Here is a 10,458-nt window from a genome sequence, read left to right on the forward strand (position 1 = left end):
TTCCCATCTCTAATATATATATATATATATATATATAATTGGATTTTAAGTTATTGAAAACATTTTGGCATAATATATGTATATATATACAGTGGTGTGAAAAAGTCCTGATTTCTTATTTTTTTGCATGTTTGTCACACTTTAATGTTTCAGATCATCAAACAAATTTAAAAATTAGTCAAAGATAACACAAGTGAACATCGAACCTATGTGGCCCTACGTGAAAAATGAATTGCTAAATCATGAACGAACTGCAATTAACCACATTATTTTAGAAAGCTGCAAGGAAGGGGGCCAACACTTTTTCACACCACTGTGTATATATATATATTATAATGCCCCAGAATTAGTTGAAAAAGCAACAATAATTCATTCATGTTTTTAATAATATCAGGCCCTGTTCCTGATGTCAGATGTATATGTGAGAGATGGACAGACAGTGAGAAGGAGACTGATATGCCTGAGATCTGCTCATCTTCAACACCTCTCCTCCACAGGTGGCTATCTGATACTCGTTTCTCTTACTTGCTGATTTTGGCTTGTAGCTGTTGTCCTAACTTACCCTTTACAGACTTTTCAGAAAAAGAGAGAAACATCCCTGACACATCCAGAAGCTTCCCATGCACGGCGTGGCTGCTGTTTCCCAGCCTTACAACAACAGCTCAGCGAGTGCATGCAAACAAAACCTCTACACTCGGCTCATATCATAACTATTTTCTTTTTGATGGGGAATGTGTTTTGCCTTCCCCTGATGCTCAGTCCCACTGGAAAATGTGCACACACACACGCACACAAACTCTCAAACGAAGCATTTGGTAGTGTTGTTTGAACTATGATACAAAAAAAACCTGTTGCAACTGCAAACAGCTTGTCTTTCATTTTGTCACTCGGCACCACACATCTGCATGAAAACAATTCACAGATAAAGGCCGAACTGACAGTGTGACATCATTCAACAATCCTTCAATCTGTCTATCTGCTGGATTATAACTCAAAGTCTTACAAAAGACTCCTTTGACACGTAAAAGTCCACCACTGTGATTCTATGCCATATGACAATTTCAAAATGCATGTAAATAATCAGCAGGATCACGCATGCCTTTCACAAATAATTTAAACACCTATGTATCTAATACACCTGAGTTCCCGGGGAGCCACACCTATAGGCACTTTGCACGGAGCTTAAATCCATCTGTAAATAAGTCTACAAGGGCACAACTGTTAAAAAAGTGCATGCGGTTGTATTTAAGTTTGTGTTTTGAAATATATCTTCAATACAGTTTTACTATGGAAGCTCATTTCTGCCATGAAATAAAATATAAAAAAGGTATTTTCAACTTTTTATCTCGCAAGTTATGACTTCTTTTCCCAGAGTTGATATCTTGCAATTCTGTTTTTTTTAAGAATTATTTGTTTGTATCTCACAATTCTGAATTTATCTTGCAATTCTGATATCACAATTCTGACTTTTTCTTAGAATTGTGAGTTTATATCACACAGTTATGAGTTATATCTTGCAATTATGACATATACTTTTGATATACTTTATAAATTTGGACTTTTGAAATAAAGTCAGAATTGTGAGATATAAAGTTATATATACACTTTATATATTCAGACTTTTGTTCTCACAATTCTGACTTTTTCCCTTACAATTCTGACTTTATTTCTCAGAATTGCAAGAACAAAAGTCCCAAATGTGAGATAAAATGTTGCAATTTTTTATTCCGTGGTGGAAATGGGCTTCCATATTTGATTCTATTTTAGACAATTTCCAGGTAATTATAGAATCAATCAAATGCAATGGAATTGAATAATCCATCTGGTTCTAGGGACAAGTATTGTTTTGATGCCAGTGTACTTGACCTTGGTTACAAAAAGGCTCTCATTGAGGAGATAAACAAAATAGCAAACAAAAACCCACACATCCTCAGCAACATCCATTTAACCTAAATATAGCCTAATTTGTCTTGTAAATGCTTTTTCAAAGAGCTTCCAAGAGGTGTAGGCCTAAGTGAACAAAGCCAAAAATAAAAAACAGATTGTCAAGAGTGTCTGCCAGGCCAACTTTGGCCATTGTCTACATGAAATTGTCTTCCTTGAAGAAAATGAAAGTAAAATATAGGAAGGGATGGATAGCTTGTCATGTATTTGTTATTTCAAAACATCAGCTGTTAATATGGCAGCCATTTAGAAAATAAAATTTATGTCAGCTTTACCAGCAGAGCCATGTATATCGCAGAAAAGTACATTTCTATGGACTTCACCAAGAAGTTCAGCCAACATGAAATAAAAGAACACAATAAAATAAATGTATTGGACTTATTATTCCCCAAGAGGTCACATAAAAATAAAAAAAAGTCAGCATCCAAATGCTAGCAGAAGAAGCTCTCTTCTATTTCAGAGCCTGAGAGGACAAAGGAAGATGAATAGACAAACAAGATGGGCAGTCTGAGGAAGACTCCAACAGATGCAAAAGGTGAATGAGGATGCAATGAAGAGAAAACTCCAATGCTGAAAATCTCTGTTATGAGGTTGACCACTTTTCATCGACAAAGGCTTATTATTCCAAATGCTTTAATGAGGTTTGGACATTTAAGACTGAGAATTATGTGACATTTCAGATTAAGAAAAAAGAAATGTTTGGTACACTGCAGTGCAAACAAACTTATGCAAAGTATGTCATGTAAGAACATCATCATTTCAATTCAAGTCAAGTCAAGTCACGTCACCTTTATTTATATAGCGCTTTTAACAACACAGATTGTGTCAAAGCAACTGAACAGCATTAATTAGGAAAATAGTGTGTCAATAATGCAAAATGACAATAGTCAACACTCATTTTTCAGTTAAAGACAGTTCATCATTGAATTCAGTGATGTCAAGATCCAGCTCAGTTCAGTTTAAATAGTATCTTTGCAATCATTTGCAATCAAGTCAACGATAATCGCTGGAAATGAAGTGTCCCCAACTAAGCAAGGGGTTAAAGGGTTACAATTAAAGGGGTAATCCACCACTGGCAAGATGGGACTTTAATAAAAGCAGCAGAAGCATTTTTTAAATTGGTGCTACACAACTAGAGAAAACAGAGAATGGTTAAAAAGGTAAGAAAACGTCAACATCAACACCCATAATGCACTGGGCTCGATCAGACTAGCAGATCCCTGAGCAGGGATGCAAAAATTCAGAAGTACTATCTGTAGTTTTAACAAAAGCCCTGGAGCTGTCAAAAAAAGTCCACCGTATGACACATTTTATATAATTTGGCAGACTTTTGCTGAAAAATAAAAGGGATCTTGGTGCAAGTCACATGGAAAAACAATACACACTGTTCATTTATCCTATCAACATTCTAACAATACAAATCTGGTTAAAAATTGGCGAACTTGCCCTTTAAGATTAACTGCTAGAATAGTTAAATCTATTCTAATGAGGCATGGTGTTTGCCCTTCAAAACACTTCAATGACTTATCCTTTGAGTGGCATGTTTGAATTATACACTGACAGATATTTACAGTTTTTTTTTTTTTGGTGCAGGTCAAGAAGAGTTGAGACTATAATATGCATAATTTCCAGCAATTCCTGGTCCTAAGTTACTCATTTGTCATTTATTTGAAGCTGTTTTATAAACTTTCTATATAAAACAGCACCCCTAGAGCAGCTTTAAGGAATAGTTCACCCAAAAATAAAAAATGAATCGAAAAAGAATGTTAAAATGCTACACTCTTACAATTAATTCTAAATAATAACTATTCAATTATTTAAAAAAATTAATTATACATTTATAAAGTATTTATTTAAGTGGAATTTATCTTATAGCATATAAAGTAAATAATATATATTTAACGGAAAGATATGTGTAAATTTACAGTAACATTGCTCAAGTCAACATTTTTCATTTATTTTAAGGGTTATTATTTAAATCACATGCTTCTTGTTAGTTATGTTGTTAGCAATGCACTGTTATGTGCTTAATGCAACGCTATACCTTGTTATTTCTGCTGTAATTCACAAATATTATTTGCGAATGTGCATATTTGAACTCAGCGCATGAAAACCTCACACAAAATGTTACATTTTGTTGTTTGAACTGCTTTTATGTTGATTTTTAGAGCTTGGCATCCTCTTGTTACTAGAAAGCAGCATCAATATTCTGCTAAATCTCTCTTTTTTTTTGTTTCACATTATATATAGCAGGGGTCACCAGACTCGGTCCTGGAGGGCCAGTGTCCTGCAGAGTTTAGTTCCAAACCTAATTAAACACACCTGAACCAGCTAATCAAGGTCTTATGGTGTGTTCAAGTCATGTCGGATACATCGTATTTTTGAGTTGAACGCACATGTACGCCACCACAAAGTTGTTATCACGAGTGGGAAACTTTCTTTAAGCCCAGAGTTTCCCAGTTGGGGGCGTGTCAGTGAGAAAACGTGTCAGATGCAATGGACGCAGCCAAATACTATAGATATTCAGTGTCTGTGTTGATAGCAAATTTGTTCAAATGAATAAATTGATTATTTTTTTGTAAAGTGCAATAAAACGGTTACATATAAAAAATATTATATTATTGTATAATTACCATAGAATACAGAATGATTTAGTTTACATCACCTTCATAAATTGAATAAAAACAGTAATAAACAAATACACAATGATGCACATTCTTTATTCATCGTTTTGTAGATGTAGAGTAAAAAAAATATTGAATTTTATATAGAAAAGTTAAATCGCCATCTTGTTTCAACCAAAGTGACTTGAACGCACCTGACGTCGTAATTACGACTTGTCAACTTGTAAATACGAACGTCCCAGGAGGACTTGAACACAGCATAACTAGGTATACTAGAAACTTCCAGGCAGGTGTGTTGAGGCAAGTTGGAGCTAAACTCTGCAGGACACTGGCCCTCCAGGATCAAGTCTGGTGACCCCTGATATATAGGGGTTTAACACAGGTTTAAAACGACATAGGGGTAAGTCGGGACAGTGGGTAAATGAGGACAAATGAGTCAACTATGGCTTTAAATGTCTTTTTGAATGGAATTAACCTATACAACCTTTAAGATACCAGTCTAGATCTTCAACCACTAAGCTGACCAATATTCTTTAGGTTTCACTGCACAGAAAAGGGTTTTATGAGATCTGTAGTGTAATCACTTTATCAGGTGTACCTGCCTTTATGAGCACTTCACTGATAAGATAACCACACACATTAAGCTGTTTCCATGTAAACATTCCCAAACAGTAGAAGACAAAGTTTTTAACTGGATAATGTTATGTTGTTATAAAAAAAAAAAGCACAACGATTCAGAAGCTGCAGACAAGCAGGGCCCTCCTCGTTTTCCTTAAACATGTTCTCCTCAATGTCCAGGTTTAATTTAGTGTAAGACAGTGAACACTTATGGTGCTAGGTGTTGGTATAATTGACTTTAAGGGGCCCTAGATGGCTGCCTACCTTTACCTTTAGCGTTGAGTCTGCCCATGCAGATCACCATTCGTGACCGGGATAGGAGCCAGATTGCTCCATGTTCTCTTTTGCTTTGAGGGAGTGGTATGAATGAAAGCAAACAGACTAATCTGAACTCACTTTTCTCCTGTCTGTTTCTCTTGTGCTATCATTACCATTACACAGAATAATTACATCAGCTGCAGCCACTTCCAGGCATTGATCTGTAACTCGAATCAATCCTCTGGAGACACAAGGGGATGAAATGGTGATCTATGGTGGTGTGTGAGGGGAAAACCCTGACTTTCAGGCACCATAGGAGTGTTCCAGTCTGTAGAATGGTGGGACAGTTCCTGGTATAGCTGCATCTCTTCCTGCAAGCACATCTTTTTAAGTGCTCTAATGAGATAGTGGGCAAAAAAAAAAAAAGTCCATGGGATGCTGCATGTGAGAAACGGGAATATGAAGATGTGCGGCGTATGTGTAACGAGTTTCTAATTAAAGACTCGGCGATGTAAGCCCTCGAGGGACGACGACTCCTTCCGTCTGAGAGCCTCAATAAATTTGCGAGAATCAACGGCGAATGTTTGGAGACGTTCAAGACCAGGTGTCCTCGAGGAGTTTTCACTGGAGTTTTCTCAAGTCTCGGAGACATCAGAAGGGAGTCTGACCACTCAAACTTCCCACGCTTGAGCGTATTAAAGGACGATTCGCTTTAAAGGATAGCGCGCTATCTCTCTCTCTCTCGTTTTGCGAGCCTCGCGTGGGGTTATATAGACCTCGGACGCTCGAGACTCAATAAAACACACCGCGCGCTCAATCGCCTCAGGCTGTGTCGATTGAGGGAAAGAAACACAACAACACCAGAGTCCTCAGGTAGGTTTACTAAAGGCATTTATGACTTATAGTGATTCTTTTTTGAACATTTTTTAATCAGATCACTCCTAAATTGCTAAGCTTTTTTATTTCCTTCATACACAAAGTAAATTAGCAGCCTGCCATACTCAGTGCGCGACTATGGGATGCTGCTTGGTATAGTTTAGTTTTGTAGTCTAACCAGTTAATTGATCCACACTACGAGTCAAAGTTTGGACATACACAACTGAATTTATATTTCCCATCCAGGATTAAAAGTTCATTGCACATATGTGTCTCTTTCAAAGTTTAAACGTGTGGTAATTTATGTCGAATGTCTTGTTTATTTCTCAATACAACTGCCAAAAAGACATAAACATGTAAACATAGTAAAAATATGGACTGTAAAATCCATGTGCATCTCAGATTATTTGGTCTCGGAAGAATTTAAGAAATGATTGCGTTCATAATTGAGACTTTTAGATGTGGGCAAATGTGAGCACAGTTTGTTGAAATCTGTAACAGAGACACGTGTGAGCTTGGGGTTTCTTTCTCTTTCTGACTTTTTCATGTGCTCTTCATGAAGTGTTATTGCTGTCGAGGAGAAATAGACTTGTGGCCTAATATAAAAAGGGCCTACATATCAATAAAGCTAACGTTTGATTGATTGCTTTTTAAATGAATGAGTTGCACCACGTTAGAGAAGGAAAATCAGCCAACAAGTGCTCTGCATACATGCGAAATCATTCAGTGGTGTTTAAAAGCACCACATCTCTTAATGAAGAAAATGTGTGGAGAGATTGTTTGAATAGTTTTGAAGACGTACCCTAGAAGTAGGTGTGTCCATGCTGACTGGTAGGGAAAGCGTTAATTGCACTTCTTTTTTTTTATTTAAGAAATCGTAAAAGCCTCCAAAGTTTATTTTTAACATAAAGTGGACTTTTGCATCTTATAAACCCTGTCACTCCTTCAGCAGACTGCGTGATCCAGGACTTGGGCAGTGCGGGACTTGCGCGCACTCTGGTTGCGGCAGCGATGCGCGCGTTGCGGGCTCTGGTTCTAGTAATGGGGCTCGTCATGTTAATCAGCACTACTGCACAAAGCGACGCTAGCGTGAACAAGGTCGAGAAAACGTTCAGACGGATAATAGACATCATGAGGCTGGTGGAAAACAGCGCCAACGACGCAAGCGCGCAAAAGAAAGAGAGCGCGCTTAAGGACACTCATCATCTCAAAACGGAAACCGGGGAAACAATTTTAAGTAAGTATGGCATTTGATGCACAGATGTAAATGTACCAATGTTAGTGCAATGGATAGTAAAATGATAAGTAAAAAAAGTTAAGCCAAAATGTCACTTTCTGGTTGTGAAACGTGAGTGGAACATGTCCATTTTCCTACTGAGAAACTGACTACATACATTACCTTGGAACCAGATGATTAAAAGTCATTGTAAAAATGATTTATACACGTGAAGTTAGTTCAGAGAAAAGCTCATTTGATGCAATGAGTGTGTGCCTTCTTTTTCCCTGACCTATATTTAAGAGGTTACCCACTAGGGCACCAGCCAAAGTCTTAACTCTGGAAGCATTAGGTGAAATAGTTTTGCATTGCACCTGTTGTGTGCCGAGTCAGACATGTGGTATCGGTGGACAGCGATTCCCAGCTAGGTCAAGTAATCTCTGGCCTACATAAGATTTTATGATATAAGAGAGAAGCAGAAACAGAAGTACTCAAAAAAGTGCTGTGTGTTCAGTGAATGGTTGTACTAAGAATAAGTGATCATAATGTGTACAGAAAGCTTGTTTTGGGGTCTAAACTGCTTAGTCAGAGCACATTGCTGGTGATTTGTCTGTGCTTCAGAATCATCCCTCTTGAAGGATCAGTGGATATCCAGGGTTTGACCTTTGAGTGTTTCTTTCCTTTCGCAGAAATCTTTCCCAGAGACATCCCACAGAAAAAAAAGGTTATCAGGATCTTAACAGGTGAGAGACTTTTGAGTTTTCCGTGACCTCGAAACAAAAATGGTGTTTGAGAATTTTAACCTGGCTGTTTTTCTTTCACCAGGTCCTCTTTATTTCAGTCCAAAATGCAGGAAGCACGCCTACAGGCTTTATCATAACACCAGAGACTGCACCATGCCTGCATGTGAGTACAGTCAAGCATTCCCATCTCTTCAGACCCCACAGACAGGTCACATCTCTGCCCACATGCACCACGACCCTCTACAAACTGTCTTTATATTCATGACAGTCTCATGTCGGCTAGGTGCCCCTGATTTACCCCTGCACATGTAGTTTTAACACAGAAACAGTATAAGCTACAAATTCAGGACTCATCCAGCTGATTATACAACTCATCCAGCTTTACTCCTGTCCTCAGACTACAAAAGATGCGCACGACTTCTGACGCGCCTTGCGGAGAGTCCGAGATGTCAAGAGGGTTAACTTTACCAGGTAAGCGACTTTTTCATATTTTTTCGTATCGGTAAATGAAGGTAATTCAACAAGAAATTGGAGAAGAGAGGGAGAATGCAGGATTCCCATGGCCCTGGAAGTCATTAAAATTTAAAGAATTGAAAAATGTATGGAAAAGTCTAAATTTCTAAATCATAGAAACATCATATATTTTATATATATTTATTTTTACTTTATATATACAGTTGTGGTCAAAAGTTTACATTTTTAAATTTTTTTCCTTACACATTTTAACACATTACAGAATCTGCAAAATGTTAATTATTAGATTAATAATTTTATATATATATATATAAATGGAATTGATTTTAAAAGCATTGATTTATATAAATAAAAATATATTAATATTCATTTATATTATATAAACTGTATGACATTTAAAAAGCACATATCATGTGTATGTGAATATATGTGTGTGTGTATATATATATATATATATATAAATTCTAGATTGAACTAGAAAATTTGAAAATTGTGGGAACACTGGATATGACACCGATTCAAAGCACAGAAAGATATTAAATATGCAGGTAAATTACGAAAGCAAAACAAAACTGATTTATTCTGCAGATTCAGAGAGGACACATGCACTTAAACGTTTTATGACAGAGAACACATTCCAGGATTAGATAACTTATCCAAGCTATTACAGATGTGATTTAAGTAGGGATGCACCGATATGAAAATTTTGGCCGATACCGATAACCGATTATTCTTTATATTTGAAAGCTTAAGCAAACCTTAATGCAATCCTTTACATTTCAGCTCTCTTTTTTTTCTTCCTAAGACCACTTCGGAAGGGAGTACATGTAACAAACCCTGTTTCCCAATTTTTCACAGATGGAAAATTTTCAGATGCATCCAAGTGCACACATGTATACGAACACAGCCAAGTCTGAAACAGCACTAAACTTCACTTCCTTTATCAAGCAGGTTGAAGCCAAACCAGAGTGACCCAGAAAAAAAACAGCAGTCAACATGCCTTTGGACAAGAGAAGAGAATTTAAACCAACACGCAACATTCCACATAATCAGCACATCGTGTCCAGAACACTGCTCTGCCTCTCCGGAGAATAGATGTGGGAAAGAATTGATAGAGCAGTAAACGGACACAGTATAATGGGATGCACTTGCCCAAGGATGGTCTGCTGGACTCCGCATGGAGCCAATGTTAAAACACAGGATGACAGAAAGAAAACAGAAAACGCATCTGGCGCATTGGGTTCTGAACCTGTCTGCCAAAAAATAAAACCATTTTCCATCGTTTCATCACGAAAAAAGGGATTGCCATGGTTTTGCGTTTTATTCTCATCAGATATCAAGACTCGTAACAGTCAGTGCTGATGTTTCGTTTGACATGCCTCGATGGGGTTACAATTCAGAGCCGTGACCACAAATTGTGTTAGTTCACTGCGACAAGAGAGAGATTTGCTTTTCTCTGTGCTAGAACTGAAAACCAGTTAACTGCATGAATGTTTCCTTTCGCTTCTGTTTGCCAGCAAACAGGTAGATTTTTGCAGTAAGTCCGTGAAAAGCTTTTCAGTTTTGTGTGAGACTGTGAGTGTATGACTGTGGAATATATTCAGTATATTTTGATATGTAAATGTTGTACAAATGAGACTTTAAAAGAAATCTGTATAACAAACATAGAAGCGTTTGACGTACGATGGGATGTGTATATTTAAAA

General features: G+C 37.1%; 1 long non-coding RNA gene across 2 annotated transcripts; it reads left to right on the forward strand.

Moving 5' to 3' along the window:
• The first annotated feature begins 5,713 nt into the window (after nt 1-5,713).
• LOC107594053 (uncharacterized) lies at nt 5,714-10,453 on the forward strand. Of its 2 annotated transcripts, none has more exons than XR_001610140.1 (6): nt 5,714-6,317; nt 7,270-7,557; nt 8,226-8,279; nt 8,362-8,442; nt 8,677-8,750; nt 9,702-10,453. It is a non-coding gene; the product is annotated as an uncharacterized lncRNA (long non-coding RNA). The 2 variants fall into 2 exon arrangements; XR_001610141.1 differs by having other exon boundaries at nt 7,273-7,557.
• Nucleotides 10,454-10,458: the final 5 nt, after the last annotated feature.

This window comes from Sinocyclocheilus grahami, unplaced genomic scaffold, assembly GCF_001515645.1.
Source record: "Sinocyclocheilus grahami isolate Dianchi unplaced genomic scaffold, SAMN03320097.WGS_v1.1 scaffold178.1, whole genome shotgun sequence".
NCBI lineage: Eukaryota > Metazoa > Chordata > Actinopteri > Cypriniformes > Cyprinidae > Sinocyclocheilus > Sinocyclocheilus grahami.